The sequence below is a fragment of the Wasmannia auropunctata genome, unplaced genomic scaffold (genome assembly GCF_000956235.1).
Source record: "Wasmannia auropunctata unplaced genomic scaffold, wasmannia.A_1.0 LD335986.1, whole genome shotgun sequence".
Taxonomy (NCBI): Eukaryota; Metazoa; Arthropoda; class Insecta; order Hymenoptera; family Formicidae; genus Wasmannia; species Wasmannia auropunctata.
In genome coordinates this window covers 1,202,808-1,218,870 of record NW_012026904.1, presented here as the reverse complement: position 1 = coordinate 1,218,870, position 16,063 = coordinate 1,202,808, and the positions used below count along the sequence as shown (strand labels likewise).

At 42.1% G+C, this 16,063-nt stretch overlaps 2 pseudogenes; both read left to right on the top strand.

Moving 5' to 3' along the window:
* LOC105454364 overlaps positions 1-7,779 on the top strand; it is a 13,663-nt pseudogene extending 5,884 nt beyond the window's left edge.
* A 4,565-nt stretch (positions 7,780-12,344) lies between these two features.
* On the top strand, positions 12,345-14,512 carry LOC105454344 (annotated as a pseudogene).
* Positions 14,513-16,063: the final 1,551 nt, after the last annotated feature.

Genomic DNA, 16,063 nt, shown 5'->3' with positions numbered 1-16,063 from the left:
CTCCCTCAGGTTTCCCATAAAACCTTTGCGGTATTACAATACCTTGTCGAGCCTCCGCCGCCGGCACCCTTCGCGTCGATAACTGGATGAATACAAACGGACGTATTATCGGTGTCAAGGCTCGCGTCTCTCCTTCGTGAAGAAGACGTTTCGCGTGTAAACAGACAGCGTCACGTTTCCCGGCGTTTAACGAGACATTGATATTTATCGGCATGCAGAATTTCTTCGATATTTGTCACTGCTTTACAAATACATAATTATGGAATGTATGTACATAATTCAACATTGCTGCTGACAATATCGTAATTTAAATTGAATTAGGATCCTTCAAATTTTCATTTGAGAATTCTCGCCTTTTAAGCACACTGATATTGATTGTAATAAATAACAAATGAAAATAATAAAGGTATTTTTTCTAGATGCTCCTAAAAATATAAAATACTTTGCGAATTGCATTAATCGTTTCGATTAACAATAGGTTGTTAACGTCTACTGACACTTACATCTTTATAACACGATAAAAATAAAGACTTGTCTTGTCTTGAGAAGTTATTAATACGTTTAGTATTCAAATGTGGATGTCTCGCAAGGATGTCCCTACAATTCCGATTAAAATGTATCCGACGGGCGGAGATAAGGATCCGATCCGAATTTGAAACGACATTCTGGTAGGGTGTCTGGCGCGCGAGGTAGGGGGCCGAAGAAGATAAATTTCAGTCGAGAAGCGACTCGGAATCAGGAATCTGGCGCGTTTCTCTCGAGCAATCGTTGCCGACGCGAGATAGGGCCGCGGTTCGTTCTGTTGCTTATTTGTCGCCGGAGAAACGAAACGAGCTGGGGAAATGGCAAGCTGGTTTAAGGGCGCGCGAGAGGAGAGGGTCGGGGTTGTGGGAGGGATTCGTGCTCGAAAACCGTGCAAATAACGGTCGCAGACGACGAGCTTCTCTCTGCATCCTCTACTCCGGTGTCGACCCTCCGAATCCTTCGTTCGCATCGAACCTCAAACGGGAGGTTCGATGCTCCCGTAGATGCTATCGACTCGCACTATCAGACGAAGGGATTCACCGATGCTTCCACCGATAAGATCGAGCAAACGTCAACGTTGCGAGGGGAAAATTAAACGCGAGTGGAAACTATTGCCGGATTAACGTCAGCACGCTGAGAAACTGAGAAATATACTATTTCAAAAGAAATTCGATGCGTTTCCTTTTTAAATCGCAATGGTAGTTCAGTGATTCAACCGAACGCCGGGGATACACGATCTTCTCGTGTATTGCCTCGTTTAACCCGGCAAGGCGTCACTTAGCGACGTACGCGCGGCGGATCGGGGACGTTGAACGAGAAACACACACCAAAAAAAAAAAAAAAAAAGAAAACGAGAATTCGTATAAATCGTCCGTTGCAACGTGCGCCACACACGCGTATCTCTTACGTCTGGGCGAACGGCGGAAGAACACAAAGCTAATGCAATTTTGCAATTATACCGTGCTCGCCCGTCCCTTCGCCGCCCCGGCCGAGGGGCGCGGAGGAATTTGCCCGCGATACGCGCGTCGTCGTCCTTTCCTACCCCTCGGCCTCCTCCTCGCGAATAACGCGAGAATATTTAAATTTCGTTTCGTTTCCGCGTCGTTATTCTTTCATCCGTGCCGCCGCGGCGCTCCGCCGCGGTGATTAATTGGCGAATCCAATCGCCGAGCGTGGAATGTACGCTCTCGCTTTGTCGCTAACCTTGCGAATGCAAGACGCGCGCATTCTACTTATCCGTCGTTGAAATATGATTCCTTTTCTAAAATTAGCGCGACCCTCACGGCCCTTTTCCCTCCTCCCCTCCCTCCGACATCGAATTTTCCATCATTATCAATCGCAGAAATTTATTACCGCGCTCCCCGTGCCGCGACCGTTCCCTCTTTTTCGAGTGCGCTCCTTCTCGCTCTGTGATTTTATTTGTTTTCTACGTTCTCGTCACGTTCACCCTAGCGCGTTACCGGGATAATAAACCTCGGTAACGAGTAATAAATCCCACGATTATCATGATATACTGGACACGGCAGCGAGATACATCCAGTCCTTTCATCCCCCCATTCGGTCCCGATATTCTCCGGTCCGACGGAAACTTTCCGAAGGATACGTAATAATCCATCCCGCACAATTCCACGTTTCCTCGCACACCGAAAAGGTCTCACCGCTCTGCATGATGGAAAAAGCGACGAAGAGTGTGGCCGAGGAGGAGGAGAGGGCGGGGGGGGGACTTGGCGCGCTCGCGCTGCTGTATTAGATTTGCTTTCTAGGACACTTTAATCAGAATGTACCTATGTAAATTTTTGAATACACATCCCTCGTCTCCCGCGATGTTTGTATAGGTCAGGCGAAGGCATTTTCCTGCCGAGAGCGGAGGACCTACGTTGGCGACCGCCGCCGTTGCCGCTGCCGCCGCCGCCGCCGCCATCGTCGCGCGTCGCCGCAGCCGCCGCCGTCGTCGCCATCGCCATTCGCGTCCCGCGAATTAAAGAATTTGCAATTCTGAATTTCAGGTGATCGCATACATACGCCGTCCGGCTTTATCCCGCCGTTGTCGACGACGACGACGACGACTCGCCTTCCGTCCACCGCGAGCATCGACCGCGGTCGCAATATATATTCTTTTGAAGCAACGTGTGGACATAGAGATGTTTATATTATATTACAAGTTACATTTTGTATTATTTTCACGGAGTTTCCTTCCGAAATTAAAAGTTATTCCTTTGTTTATGCCTTCTTATGGATTTCTTTTTGTTGGAATCTTTACCAGGGTGTAACTAAATACTTATATAAGTAAAATTAAATAAAGAATTTCTTTTGCGTAATGTAAACAACGATGTATATACAATAGTTACCACGGCTTGGTGATCGCGAAGCTCGTAATTCGTTATTTTTATCATATCTACGCATATATCATCGCACTCTGTGTGGGTCTGTCTGTCGCAAAGGAATTCGTGAGTAATAAATATTTTCGTGATTATTATAAATATAGAATTTATGCATTTTAATATAATGACAACGTATTTATTGATATTTTTATGATATTGTAAATATTATACTGCGGTTTGAAAATGTTAGATTAATTTAAAGTAGATCCACAAATTTATTGAATCGAAAAAGGCTCACTTACAATTTACATTATCTCATCTTAATGACTAATCGATTGGCCATAATAAACATGATACTATACGATGTGTTTGTCCTTCTCTCTCTCTCTTAATCCTCTTTTATTTGTTTTCTCCTTTTTAACGGAGATGACGGAAGAAGGAAGCGTTTTACTCGTGTGTAAAAATTTGAACGGATCTGACTTCGAGCATGAAACATTAGCTTTACATTGAACGTGGCAAACATGGTTCTACAATGTTATTTCTCACATTTGCAAAATGATTACGCACAAACCTTCTTCGCTCCTGAATAAAATTCGGATAAATTCCTTCAAACTCGTGTAAGAAATTAGCGAACTTTCCGCATAAATATTTAAAAGATTGCCTCGAATGTCATCTATCTCGCGTCCATTATTCTCGAGCACAACGTACGCGAGCTCGAGGAGGATGGACGTCAATGTGGTGTGCCGACTGGTTAGGCACGAATTTCAAGATGAATTCCGGCGGACAATTACGACATTTTAATTGCACAATACCCGGGCATAGGGAACGAGAGCGGGCTACGAGAGACGAGCGAAAAGAGAGCGCTCGCGAGAGAGGGTGGCGAGGCGGAGACGACGAGAAAGAGGAGAAAGACGGACAGAGGATGCGCCGTGTGTGGAGCGACGGGAGGGGGTGGTCGGGGGATGGACGGGCACAAGAAATGACCGACCAAGCGCACACGCGTATAATTATAATAACATTACTTGACAGAGATGGCGGCGAGAGGCGAGCCCGGTCGGCCAGGCTCCGCCGAGCATTGAAATATTATACCTACCAAAGAGAAAATAATTAAAATTCAACCCTTGCGCTCGCTCGCATGCGAGTGCGCGCCCGCGCATTCGTGTGAGTACCGGTACACATACACGTACACACATACAATCTGTGCGCGCCTTCTACGTGGGGTAAACCGACCCCCTCCCTCCTACGTCGCTACCTCCCTCACTCGTTCTCCAAGGATGGGGTTTCCCATATTTTTTCCAGCGCCCTAGGTAACAGGTATTCCGGAAACGTTTGTTCGTTACGTACGTGCTTCTGAGCGCCGTTGTAGTAAGTAGAAAAAGCCCCCGACGTGTACCTTTCAAGTTGGATTATCGGGCCGGATGAATGCGCGCATTCACGATCGCGCGGCTTGACTCTGACAGCATTATTGTTGCGAAACATATCCGGTGTCCGCGTGTGTCGATGCTCTTCTGCGGTAATTGCCCGTGTTACGCGTCTCACCGGTTTCGGTAATTAAATCGGTTTTAATACGAACTCGCGAAAGTAAAAACCAATCAAGTCCAGATAAAGAGGTAATTATTTTTCACTTCAAAGAGTTAAGGACAATCACGTATCATTTGTACTCGAAATGATTAAAATACAGGACATATTTTTACCATTATCTGGGCAGGATTTCTCCTTTGTGTTTCTCTTAAGACAATGGGACTGCTTGACTTAACAACGGACCGAGTTTTGATCGCGTACGGTTGTACGAATCGATTCGATGTAACCGCCGGAAAATAAAGACTCGCGGTCCCGCGAGAAGGCGAGATGGACACGGCCGTTTTAATTGATATTTTAATGGACCTCGCGGAAAAAGGTCCTTGAAAATCGGCCCCCGAGGCCGTGACAGGATTGCGAGACAAAGGAATTAATGGAAGCCGCAGAGATCCTTCTACTTTAGCACGTCCACAGCAGGAGGAGGACTCCCCCTTCCGTTTTCACGGCTATCAATAGCGTCGCCGAGAATTCGGGGCCCCCGTCAAACGCCGTCGGTTATAATTTATTCAAATTAGCCCGGGGATTATTCATGAAAAAGTTACGACGCCGGGCGGCGAGTCGACGTTCGAACGGCGGACTCGCTCGATAATATCGCTTTATCTCTTTCCTCTACGAGATTAATATAGGTTTATTATACGACGGTGGTTTCCTTGTTTTGTGCCATCCCGCGTGATTACTCGTAGATCAACGTAAAGGTAAAAAGCTATCTACCTAGCCGGGCGATACCCAAGTACTCTCTCGCGTTATCTCCCCGTATAATACAAATCGTTCGCTGGCGCACCACCGGAAAACTTTAATTTTCATTAACTTGTATACCGTGCAATTATGCAATTAACCAATTGTAACGTAAGATTTTTTAAAATGTAGATTTTTTAAAGCATTATACTTTTACATCTTCGTGCGAAATGGATAAAAATGACGTGTGTCGCTAATCAACAATCTATTCAGTGTTTTCTCTTTTTTTTTTACGCGCGCGAACATCAACGGGCATTTTGCCTTCTCGGGGAATAATTATTTGCGCTCTTTAAAAGTGCAAAAACAAGAGGCACGCGAGCACGAGCGAAGAGCACTCGTTGACACGAGGGCGTGCGCAAGGCCGAATCACAGCGGCTCGTAACGGGTCGTACATTATGATTTAATGCTAACACTGTGGTAATGTCGTCAGAGAGACTCCTGCGTATAAATAATTCGCGTGTCCGGGCGCCCAACCCCGAGGACCACGGAGTCCGGGGTAGACGAGGGCGCAGAAAGAGCAAGCGGAGACGGAGGGTAGGAGCCGCGGGGGTTGGGGCGGGCGGGGGCGGGGGAGCGGCGAGTTTTTAATGCGGCATCTCTAGGGGCGACGAGGATTACCAAGGTTAAAAAGGAAGTTTTTAATAATTTTTCATTTTCTCTATATTTATTATCGCACGTTTCCTAACCGGGGGTGGGAAATAGGGGAGAGGGTAGGGAGTTTTGTTTTGTCGGAGACAATGGAGGGTCGGTAACGCCGGACCGTCTACCGTCGCGGGGGGAGGGGAGTGATAAGAGAGGGGAGGGGTAAGGGATGGGATTTCACGATTGTCAGTTGTCGTTGTGAAATTTTAATTCGCCCTCTCCCGCTTCCTTTTTTTATAGCCACACTCTCTTTCTCTATCTTCCTCTTTCCCATTCTCTTCCGATCTTACCGCGTAAAAGCCATTACGATCCCTCCGTCCTAATCCACGACGCAAAGTCATTTTTACAACGGCACGCCGGATGCTCGCGGGAGATGTAGTGCCTTTCACGCGCATCGCTTCTCGTTCATTTGCCCTGCATGGTGTTGTTCGAAGTTTCATGTTGCGAAATTTCGCGCACTCGTTTCTCACCACTTCTGTTTACATCGTGTTCTTCTTCGTCACTTTTCTCTTCACATGGATAGTTAAAACCCTTTACGGTTTGCGAATCGAAAAGGATTTTACGCGAGAGACCAAGGAACTAGGATAACGTTTATGTGTTTCGAAATATCGATAGTCTGCACTCACTAATAACGTCAAGCGATAAAAAGTAACAATTAATTTTCGAGAGACAAGCTCGCGTAGGGAATAATCGCGTTTGCCAATCAACTTGATCGAAGAGGACGGAAAAACGCCTGAGAGAAATTCCGTGAGAGAGGACGCGGCGTAAGGGGATGCAGGACGTCGGAAATTCGTCTGTGCTAATTTGTCGCGAAGATCGTGGAATTGAAGCTGGCGCGGAGTCTCTTCTATTGGCTCGGAACATTCCACCATGCTCCTTTCTCTCCCTCCTCTCCTCCTTTCGGCTACCCTTCCTTTGCTCTCCCTTTGCGATACGAAGCGTCCTATCGCATTTTGTGCGAGCACCATTCCGAATTACGTCGGAAACCTTAGTGACATAAAGAGAGAAGGGGAGGGAGAGAGAGAGAGAAGTTGGACAATGATTGAAGGCTACCGGCAATAAAATATTCTGTAAATTAAATCATATTAGCAATCGCATATATCTCTGATTTATATTATTTTTTATTAATATTTTACAATTTTTTTCTCATATGTATTCGGAACTCAATAGAATCTCCAGATAGAAAGATGAAAAGCGGCAATTGTAGTGCATTAAAAGTAACAAGAATTTATTGAGCGTGAGGATCAATAAAATTTTTAAATGCAAAGCTTCCAGCTTATTTATTAATCGCATGCAAACCACGATGAAATGTATAGCCATTCATTTACGCCGCCTGTATTGAATGTAAAGAGCAGAAAAATTATGTTTACACGCCACGGATCATTTTCTATCCACGGGCGAGCTACACCCGCTTCGTTTCGCTTTCGCTTCAGACCTTCCATCTCTTTATCCTGAAATCCAGTGAGATATACTACCGGTGTATTAATCAGGAACGCAGGGCAACCTGCTTTATGAGTCTTGAAGTATCGCGAGGAGCAGAGAGGCGGGAGGCGCACGGCGAAGACATCAATGTCAATAATAATTCATTGATTACTTAATTCATAGTTGCCATGACGACCGTCTCTCGCTTTTCCCTCGCCTCCAAGCTACTCTGTTTTTCTCGCTTCGACGAAGGAGAGTACATACTCCTTAAACGCGTCTCACACGGAATCGAACGCGCCGATTGTTTCCTCGAGCGATCCGGACAACTGACTAATCAAATCGTACGCCTCCCAATTTACGCCGTCACGATTTTCGTGCTGCGCGATCAACAAGGCGATCGCGATCACCAGAATTTGATTATTGTTCCCGGCATATTTTCAGGCACATCACGGATTCCGTTGTGAGTGTCGCATTAGCCTTGCTTACGGGTTCGCAAGCAGGCAAGGAGAAACACGAAATGAATATTCAGAAGTTATTAGTCTGTAGTGAAATGTGACGGGGCTCACCCTTCTCGAAAACCACCCTGGCCTCCGCCACCGTCGCTCACTCCTCCTCCTGTCCTCCACCCCCTCCCCCCTCCCGCCTCCCTGTCGTTCCGCCCCTCAGACCGCTATAGATTTTGCGATACATCCTGCGGAAATACTCGCGAGCGAGCGAGCAAGACACCCCGATCCGCTACTACCGGTCGAAGAAGGGGTTGAAGCCTCGATGAAACGCCGGGGATGAAATCGTGAAAGATGAGGAGGTTGCGGGAGGTGGATGCGAATAGACCGGGACCGGCGGGGCGTGAGGGTGATGGGCGAAAGGGGCTTTATGCATAAGCTAAGAAGCACCATTGACGGGCACCGTGGAGAGTGTGTGTCTGTGTGTATACTTCGACTGTAGCAACGCACTTGATAAACAAGACTTTGGTAACGCCAACGTGACGTAACCCCAGCACGTATCCGGAAGTCACCAAGTATAATCACACGCACACACTCGGGTAAAAGTGTGCCCTGATTAAAGCCATCCGGAAGTGCTTTGGCGAATGATGTGATAACGTTCTTATACATATGATGAGGTTTCGAAATGATATTATCATGTGAAATTCAGTGATTCAGGAAAGATTGTTAAAATTATTTATTGTTAAATTTGTTCTTGATATTTCACGAATGTGTAAATCAGAATAACGATGCGTATTAAAACGGTTTTCTATATAAATGCAAGATATTTAATTTGTAAAATCACTTGTATAAAACTTAATTACGTAAAACGTTTGAATGATCAAATAATTCGTGAAATTGATAGAAATAATAGACGACACCGGAAGGACTTGGCTACTTTAATACCTCCTCGAGTTGTCTTGCAATCGGCGAAAGGAAACAAATGTCGAGAAACAGACGTCGGTTTACGTTAGTCGCTCCATCTCCTCATGAAGTACCGCGCGCGCAGTCCGCAATGGAAATACGATCCACGAAACATATAATACCAATGTGTCTCGGTAGTATTTGTCGAGGAAGCGCGCACGGACGGATAGAGATCTCCGACAATCGTGTAAACGCCTTTACGAACGGCACGCCGCGCCCTGAAAGCGCGTGTCGTGGCGCAGGCGATATTCAAATGGCATCAATTTCTGGGAAATTGCTCCCTATATCTACCCGCAACCTGGATGCAGGCCCACCCTCTCGCGAGTAGGGGGAAGCAGACCGCCGTATTGGCAGATAGCTACAGCATCGTTTTACAACCCCTTATCTGGATAAGTTACGGGCATCCTATTCGGCGATTCTCTCCCATCCGAAGTTACGTTGTCGAGGGTGTCATCGATTTCCATGGAAATCCTTGGTGCGTGTAACTCCTGCGCTGCGCCAGATTGTCGCGCTGTCTTATCGCATGAGACAATTCTAACTCTCAAGCAAAAAACGTACCAGCCGATCGTTACCGAACGCGATTCCAAAGTTCAAGATATATTGCTGGACACAGTTTTTATTTGCAGTTTTAAAAAAGACTTTGCGTCTGACTGATTATCTGAGTTTCTATTTGTAGTACAATTTGTGATTCTTTAAAGTTATTTATGATTGCGTTTGCATTGCATATTTCCTCCGATGAAAAATCAATTTATTCTCATGCTCGAATCTCACATGACGTAACGAGCCAAAGAGCCAGTCAGTCAGGCTGCGGTAACAATCTCGGAGGAGCTCGTACCTTCCTTCGCCTTTTGCCGCAGAAGAAACACCCGCGGGGCTTGGCAACTTTTTTTCATCAACATTTTACGGTTATACCGGCGCATTAATAATGCACATGCTTAATATAAAGAGAGGCCCGCGAGTCTTCGTCTAATAAACTGGAAGAATGCTTTATAACCGTCCGCGGTTTTGGGCCGTGAGGGGTGAGCGAACGGCGAAGGTGGCGAAGGGTGCGCTGGAAGGCAAACTGAAGGGGGTGGCTTTCTTCTTTATGCCCGCCAAACGGCCAATCTCTCCTCCGCGCGTCGAAGGAAAGTGGCCTAACTTTCCGGCGCTACGAAGAGACAACGAACTCGTCGCACGATATATCCTCTGGAAGCGTGACTCGTTAAAGGATCTCCGTCATTCTTTCGTCAATCTCCGTATATATATATATATATATATATATCGCGCGCTTCATCGTGAAAAATTTATTTCGTCGAAAATTTGTCAACGTTCGGCAATGCGAGGGTCGAAAGAAACGTCTTGACTTTACAAGTTTTGTAATCAAAATCTTGATTAATTCGTATTAATTGCATTTACATATAAACGATAGATAATCTGTATTAAATAAAGGCATTTATCTATTATCTATGAGGGATACGTCATTTACGATAAAAAGCTAGTGGAGTGATATTCGTGGCGCGAACGTAAATCATCTTTAGCGTAAAAATTTTCATATCCATCTTATCCTTGAGTGCCAAATGAATTTTTCGTTCTCCCAGGGCTGATTTCCGAGTTGCGAGCGAGAGGAGGCGTTCCAGATAGCGAAGGTGAGACTTTTTGAAAAATATGAGTTTAATAAAGAAGGTAGTATGATGTATAGCTCGGCGTCGGGGAAGGGAACTTGCCAGGATCAACCAGCTTCGATACACAGATATTGTATACGTAATATAACTAGATGAAGGAAATGGGCGTGATGTACTGGTTGTCAAAATGTCTCGCGAGACGTTCGACGTTGCTTTCACGTTACCAACAAAATTGCGGGGAACTTTCCGTTAAACCGAAGAGGGTTGGAAAATACTCGTTGTCGGATTTCGTCGGCTCATAGACGGTCGATCACCCTCTTCTTATTACGATCCGTCAAAAGTCACGAGAATATTATTCGCGGGAAAAAAGTTTAATGCTTATTAAATTCAATCCTCTGCATTTATGATGAATAATTTCCAGTGCAGAATTTCAGTTTCCAGTTTCTTGTTTTGTCAAGTCATCGATTTATAGATTTTTTAAAGATATCTTTTGTTAATGAAAAAATAATCTTAAGGAATATTATTTTTCGCAAGTTTTCAAGCTTCCTCTAATTCTTAATGTAAAAGTCTATTAAAATATAAATATAATATTATTTTCTTGAAATTGATTAAAATAATACATTATTCGTGACTTATTGATCTACAAAAATCGTATGACTAACCTGCCGTTACCGCGAATTTCAGTGTTTGGAAATGTTTTATCACCCTGCGTTTTTTTTTCTCGACGCATAATATTGCGTCGAGGTATTGAATATTTCATCGCGAAGATCCGTATTTTTCTCCGGGTGATTGTCATTCGAAGAGGACCAAGAGCGACAGGCGCGTCCGGACAGCGGCAGCGGGGAACAGCAAAATCAATTATTCATCCGAATTGGCCGGGAAAAAGTCCTAATTATCCGGAGCAAATACAACCTTAATACGCAGAAGTGTACCACCGCCTCCCCCTTCGCTCGAATCCCTCTCTTTTTCTATCTGCAAACCCCCCGCGCCACGACCGCGCCAGTCACTCTTCGGCGTAACCTTCTCCTTCTTACCGTGAATAACCATTTGTATTTCCAATTAGCTTTGCTAATAAGAAGACGGAGGCATTGCCGTAGTTTAAAAAAAAATGTATAACCTCATCCAGCCACTGGGGAAATAAAGAAAAGCGCCGTCCCGGCTATGACAATACCGACGGGTCGGGCGGGGTAATATCGGGCGAACTACAATTAAAAATCCTCGCTTCACCCTCGCTTAACCCTGGCTCCTCCTTATGTCGTATTAACGACCGGGGCAAGGATCGCTACGGGGATATCGTACCAAACAGCGAGAATATGTTTTTTTTTTGCCAATTATATGCTTGACCCCTTCGCATTTTCTTTTTTATCCCCGCGCTCTCTTTTATTCGCGACGTCGCGACATCTTTTTTAGCATGTCGTGTCGATTTACTCTGTTCGGCGCGACACGACGGTACTATTCTCTGTCTGTAGAGCGAATAAATTGGGTTGTAAAAATATATCTGAAAGGGGGAAATATTCATTCCACTTTTCCCGGCCATGTAGTTGAGATGGTCAACCCGATTGTAAATGGAGAATCAATACAAATCCTGACACCTGTTTCGCCAGCTCTTGTTTTAACTGTGTTGAATATCACATATCATAAAATTTTAATATTACACCGTATTGAATTTTGTACAGGATAATTACTTAAGCTTACTTTAGCTCTCTGTATATATTGGCAATGCAAGTGTCGTAAAAAAATATATAAAATATTTAACATATTTTAATAATTGTGATAAAAAATTATTTAAATAATAAATAAATTTGTAAATTTATTATCGCAATAAAAGTGATTTTTATAGTCTTGTATTATGCAAGATTTCTACATTATATATTATTGTTAAAACCTAATTATTAATATTAAAGAGTTTTATATATCTCTGAGATTTTATATAGTATTAAACGTACTTGAGCATGTGTCTCTACGTCCGCACGAAAGAATTTACAATACTGAAGAACGTAGCCTCCGTAATAATCCATTTCCACGAATACGAGACTATACCTGTGTTTGCAAACTCAGATTCTCATTCACGCGACTCCGCTAGGGCTTTTGTTGTCGTGTCGCTCATCAAAGTCGTACCGAGGTCAATCGAGCGACGGCCAATTCGGAGTTAGATGCGATAAATCTTGTCAGTCGCGATCGGTATTTCATATATAGTGTTTCGTGCTGCGAAGATCATAATCAGTGAAATAATGTGTCAGAAGTGTTAAGTAAGGCTTTTTTAATTGTAATAACGAGAAGCTGTCTATCGATCGTCGTTTAGTCTTGCTTATTCTGAATGTAAGTATAAGTTTATCTTACAAAAATCATTGCATGCTTTCGTTGCATGTTTAAAATAAATATATCGGTTTTTAATTTTCTATTAAGATTATCTAAATTTATTAAGTACTGTTAATGTAAACATTTATTTCCTATTGAACTAATGTTTGATGAATATCAATTAAATATAATATTTTTTAATTTTATATATTAAATCTAATTTCTCTAATTTATTGTAAAATCGATATTTGTATAAAATTAATCCTATAATTATTGTTGTAATTTTTACAGCATAAATATGAGAATTAAGACACTTCCAAGACACAGAATGCTCCGAAACAGTATTAAGTCTGCAACAAGCTCTTCAGAAGAAAGTGACACGGATGTTGGAAAAGATTGCGATTCTGTAGATGCAAAGGATGATCAAGATTTGTGCCAGGTAGATAATTATGTAACATGTTTTATTTTATCATACATTAATTTTTATTTATAATAAAAGTAAAATTAATTTTTATTTATAATAAATATTTATAATAAATTTTATTTATAATAAAAGTAAAATTAATTTTTATTTAATTATCATAATTTTTCAATAATTATCAGAAAAATATGCTTCTTAATATTTATTTTCTTAACTCTTCTCGGTATTAAGACGATCTTATTTAACAGGCATACTCGTCAAATATTCTTATTCCTTCGAAGAGTCATCTTCCTTTTACGACGTTTACTAGTTCGAACGACGAGATGACCTTATCTTCATCCACCAGCACGTCACTATCGCTGATTAATGACGACAACAATAACGTGCAGGTTATGAATCTGTCAACAAAGGATACTTCCAATCGTGTTGACGACACAGATACCTCCGCCGAGCCAGAGGACAAGCTGAAAAATTCTTTCCTCTATAAGCTTATGACCGATCCAAACTTCCTGAAGAATTTACAGAGGAACAAGCAACAGCCGAAGAAATTCATCTGTCACTTTTGCAAGAAAGGATTTTCAACGAGTGAGGAGTTGACAAATCATATGGATGTGAAAAAAAACGAAAGCAATCAGATCATCTGCTGCGCCTGTAACAAGACGTTCGCCCAGAAGAGGTACTTGAAGTACCATCAGAAACGTCATTCCGAGAGGATCAAGTTCACCTGTGACATTTGTACCAAGATATACACGAGGCTGGACAACCTGACGAGGCACAACATACTCCACGTGAATCCCACCAAGTTCTGCTGCAAGATGTGCAACAAGACGTTCACACGCAAGGATTTGTTCGACAAGCACCTCAAGAGCCATGAGAAGCATAGTCTTTACTGCATAAAATGTGGCAAGTACTTCAAAAGTATGCTCACTATGGAGACTCATCAAAAAGTGCATCGCAAGGTATCGAACGCATCGGCGAATATAGTTGTTTACAAGACCGAGAGTTCAGTTGCTGCAGAGAATCTAATCTGCAAAACTGAGAATTCGGCTTCCGCCAAGAATAAAGTTCACGAGACTCACAATTCAATTTTGTGTTAGAGTTTAGTTTGCAAAACCGAAGATGTAACTCGTAAAACTTAGAATTTACTTTCCGATATTTGTTAGACAAATCAGATGTACAGATACACATACAGGTATGTCTGATCTCAGTTTCTTATACTTATTGATAATCGAAGCAAGAACAATCAAGGCGAATGTTACCGAGTAAAGTACGACGTATTTTACAAAAAGACATAGTTTTGTTAAACACATTTGTTTGTAACACGAGCGTATAATCATTATAAACTTATTATTTATGTATGTGTATGTGTAATAATTCTTTATTACATAATTTGTAGATTTATATAGTTATTTGCAATTTTCTTAATCTATCGAAAAACTATAATATGTGAAATAACTATATATACGTGAAATTAAATGAAGAAGCTATGTGAAAATTGTGTGATTAATATGTATAATATGTATAACATGTATAATATGTATTAATATATATTAATATGTATAATATGCACATATTGGTGTACTGATTTAATTTGTTATTTATGTTGTGTTCATCGTTGTGATATAAATCTAATATTTCTTGAAATCATAATATAATACACTTAAGTAATTTAGTTACTTAACTATTACATAACATTATTTAAGAAACATTAAATGAAAAAAATCTTATCTTTATGTCAAATATTCAAATTTATATCGGAAAAAGTTATCTTTTCCGTAGTATTTTATCTTAATTTAATTGACAATTTAAAATTTTTGTTCTTTTTCTCACACAATTTCTACTCAGAATATGGAGTATACTAGGAGTATATGCGGAATATGATGTGTCTCACGTGTAATCGCTCACATCCAATCACGAGGATTAGAAGGGTCACTTTCTTCAGACTCTCGCCACTCTTCTCGTCCCTTTTGGCTTTGCACGTTCATACATTTTTTTCATAGCTCTCTTCGCTGTTAACTCTCTTTCTCACTTGCAATTTAATGCAATTAAGTCGAGCGTTAAAATATCGTTCTTAATTCGCCGGCGGCACCCTTTGTTTTAAACGTGGTTTTAGCGCAAGCGACTCACGTTCAGGCCTCTCTTTCTCTCCCTTTCTCTCTCTTTTTCCTTCTTCCTCTCTCTTTCTCTCTCTCTCTTCTCTCTCGAGCCAGCTTTCTCTCTCATTTTCTGCTTTCTCCTCTCTCTTACTAGACATAGCATACAATTCGTTTTTTTTTTGGTAAGAAGTACACATGTGCACGTCATCGTCGCGTTTTCATGCACAGCGCATGACTTTGATGCTCCGTTACCACAAACTCTGGCCGTCCTCCACGAAATTCTAATTATTTCTTTTTTAGAATACTTTAGAAATATCTCGCGGCGACAGAGAAAAATTTTAGTACCTAGTGATGCTTAAAATTTAGATTTAAACGGTATAAGACATAGAAATTCTTTGCATATAACGTACTTCTCTTTTCATATTTAATATGAAATTCATTTTCTTTAAGTACGAAGCATTTTTACTTTGAATAGAGAAAGAAAATTATTACAATACATTGAGAAAGATGATATTATAAATCTCTTATCTACAATTATTACACACTTTTTCAAAATACAATTATTCCCATTTTTCTTTATTTAAACATCTAGCAATTAATTGTCTATATCTAACTTAAATTCTGCTCTACCAATTCCAATCTACTTTTCACTCTGTACGTTGCTAGCCACACTCGTTCCGTATTCCCTTTGTTTCTGACATCCTGAAGAACTTTGGAAAGGTTTTTTCGCGACATTGAAAGAAAGCTCGACGAAGCACTCAAAGATAGAGCAATAGGAGAGTCCGCCAATTTTCAGCGCGTCTCTCTTTCTCTCTTTCTCTCTCCTTCTTCCTTCTGTCATCCCGGAATTCTCCTGTGTCCCTTTGATCCACTTACTCGTCCAACGCGTATCGCATATGCGGACTCGACCAAAAATGTAACAAAGTTTTCAGGAACGTCCTGGCAGAGAGGCTAGTACAGATTCTGCGGTCTCTTTGGCGAGCGTCGAACCCGGTTCTTGCTGGATGAACGATGT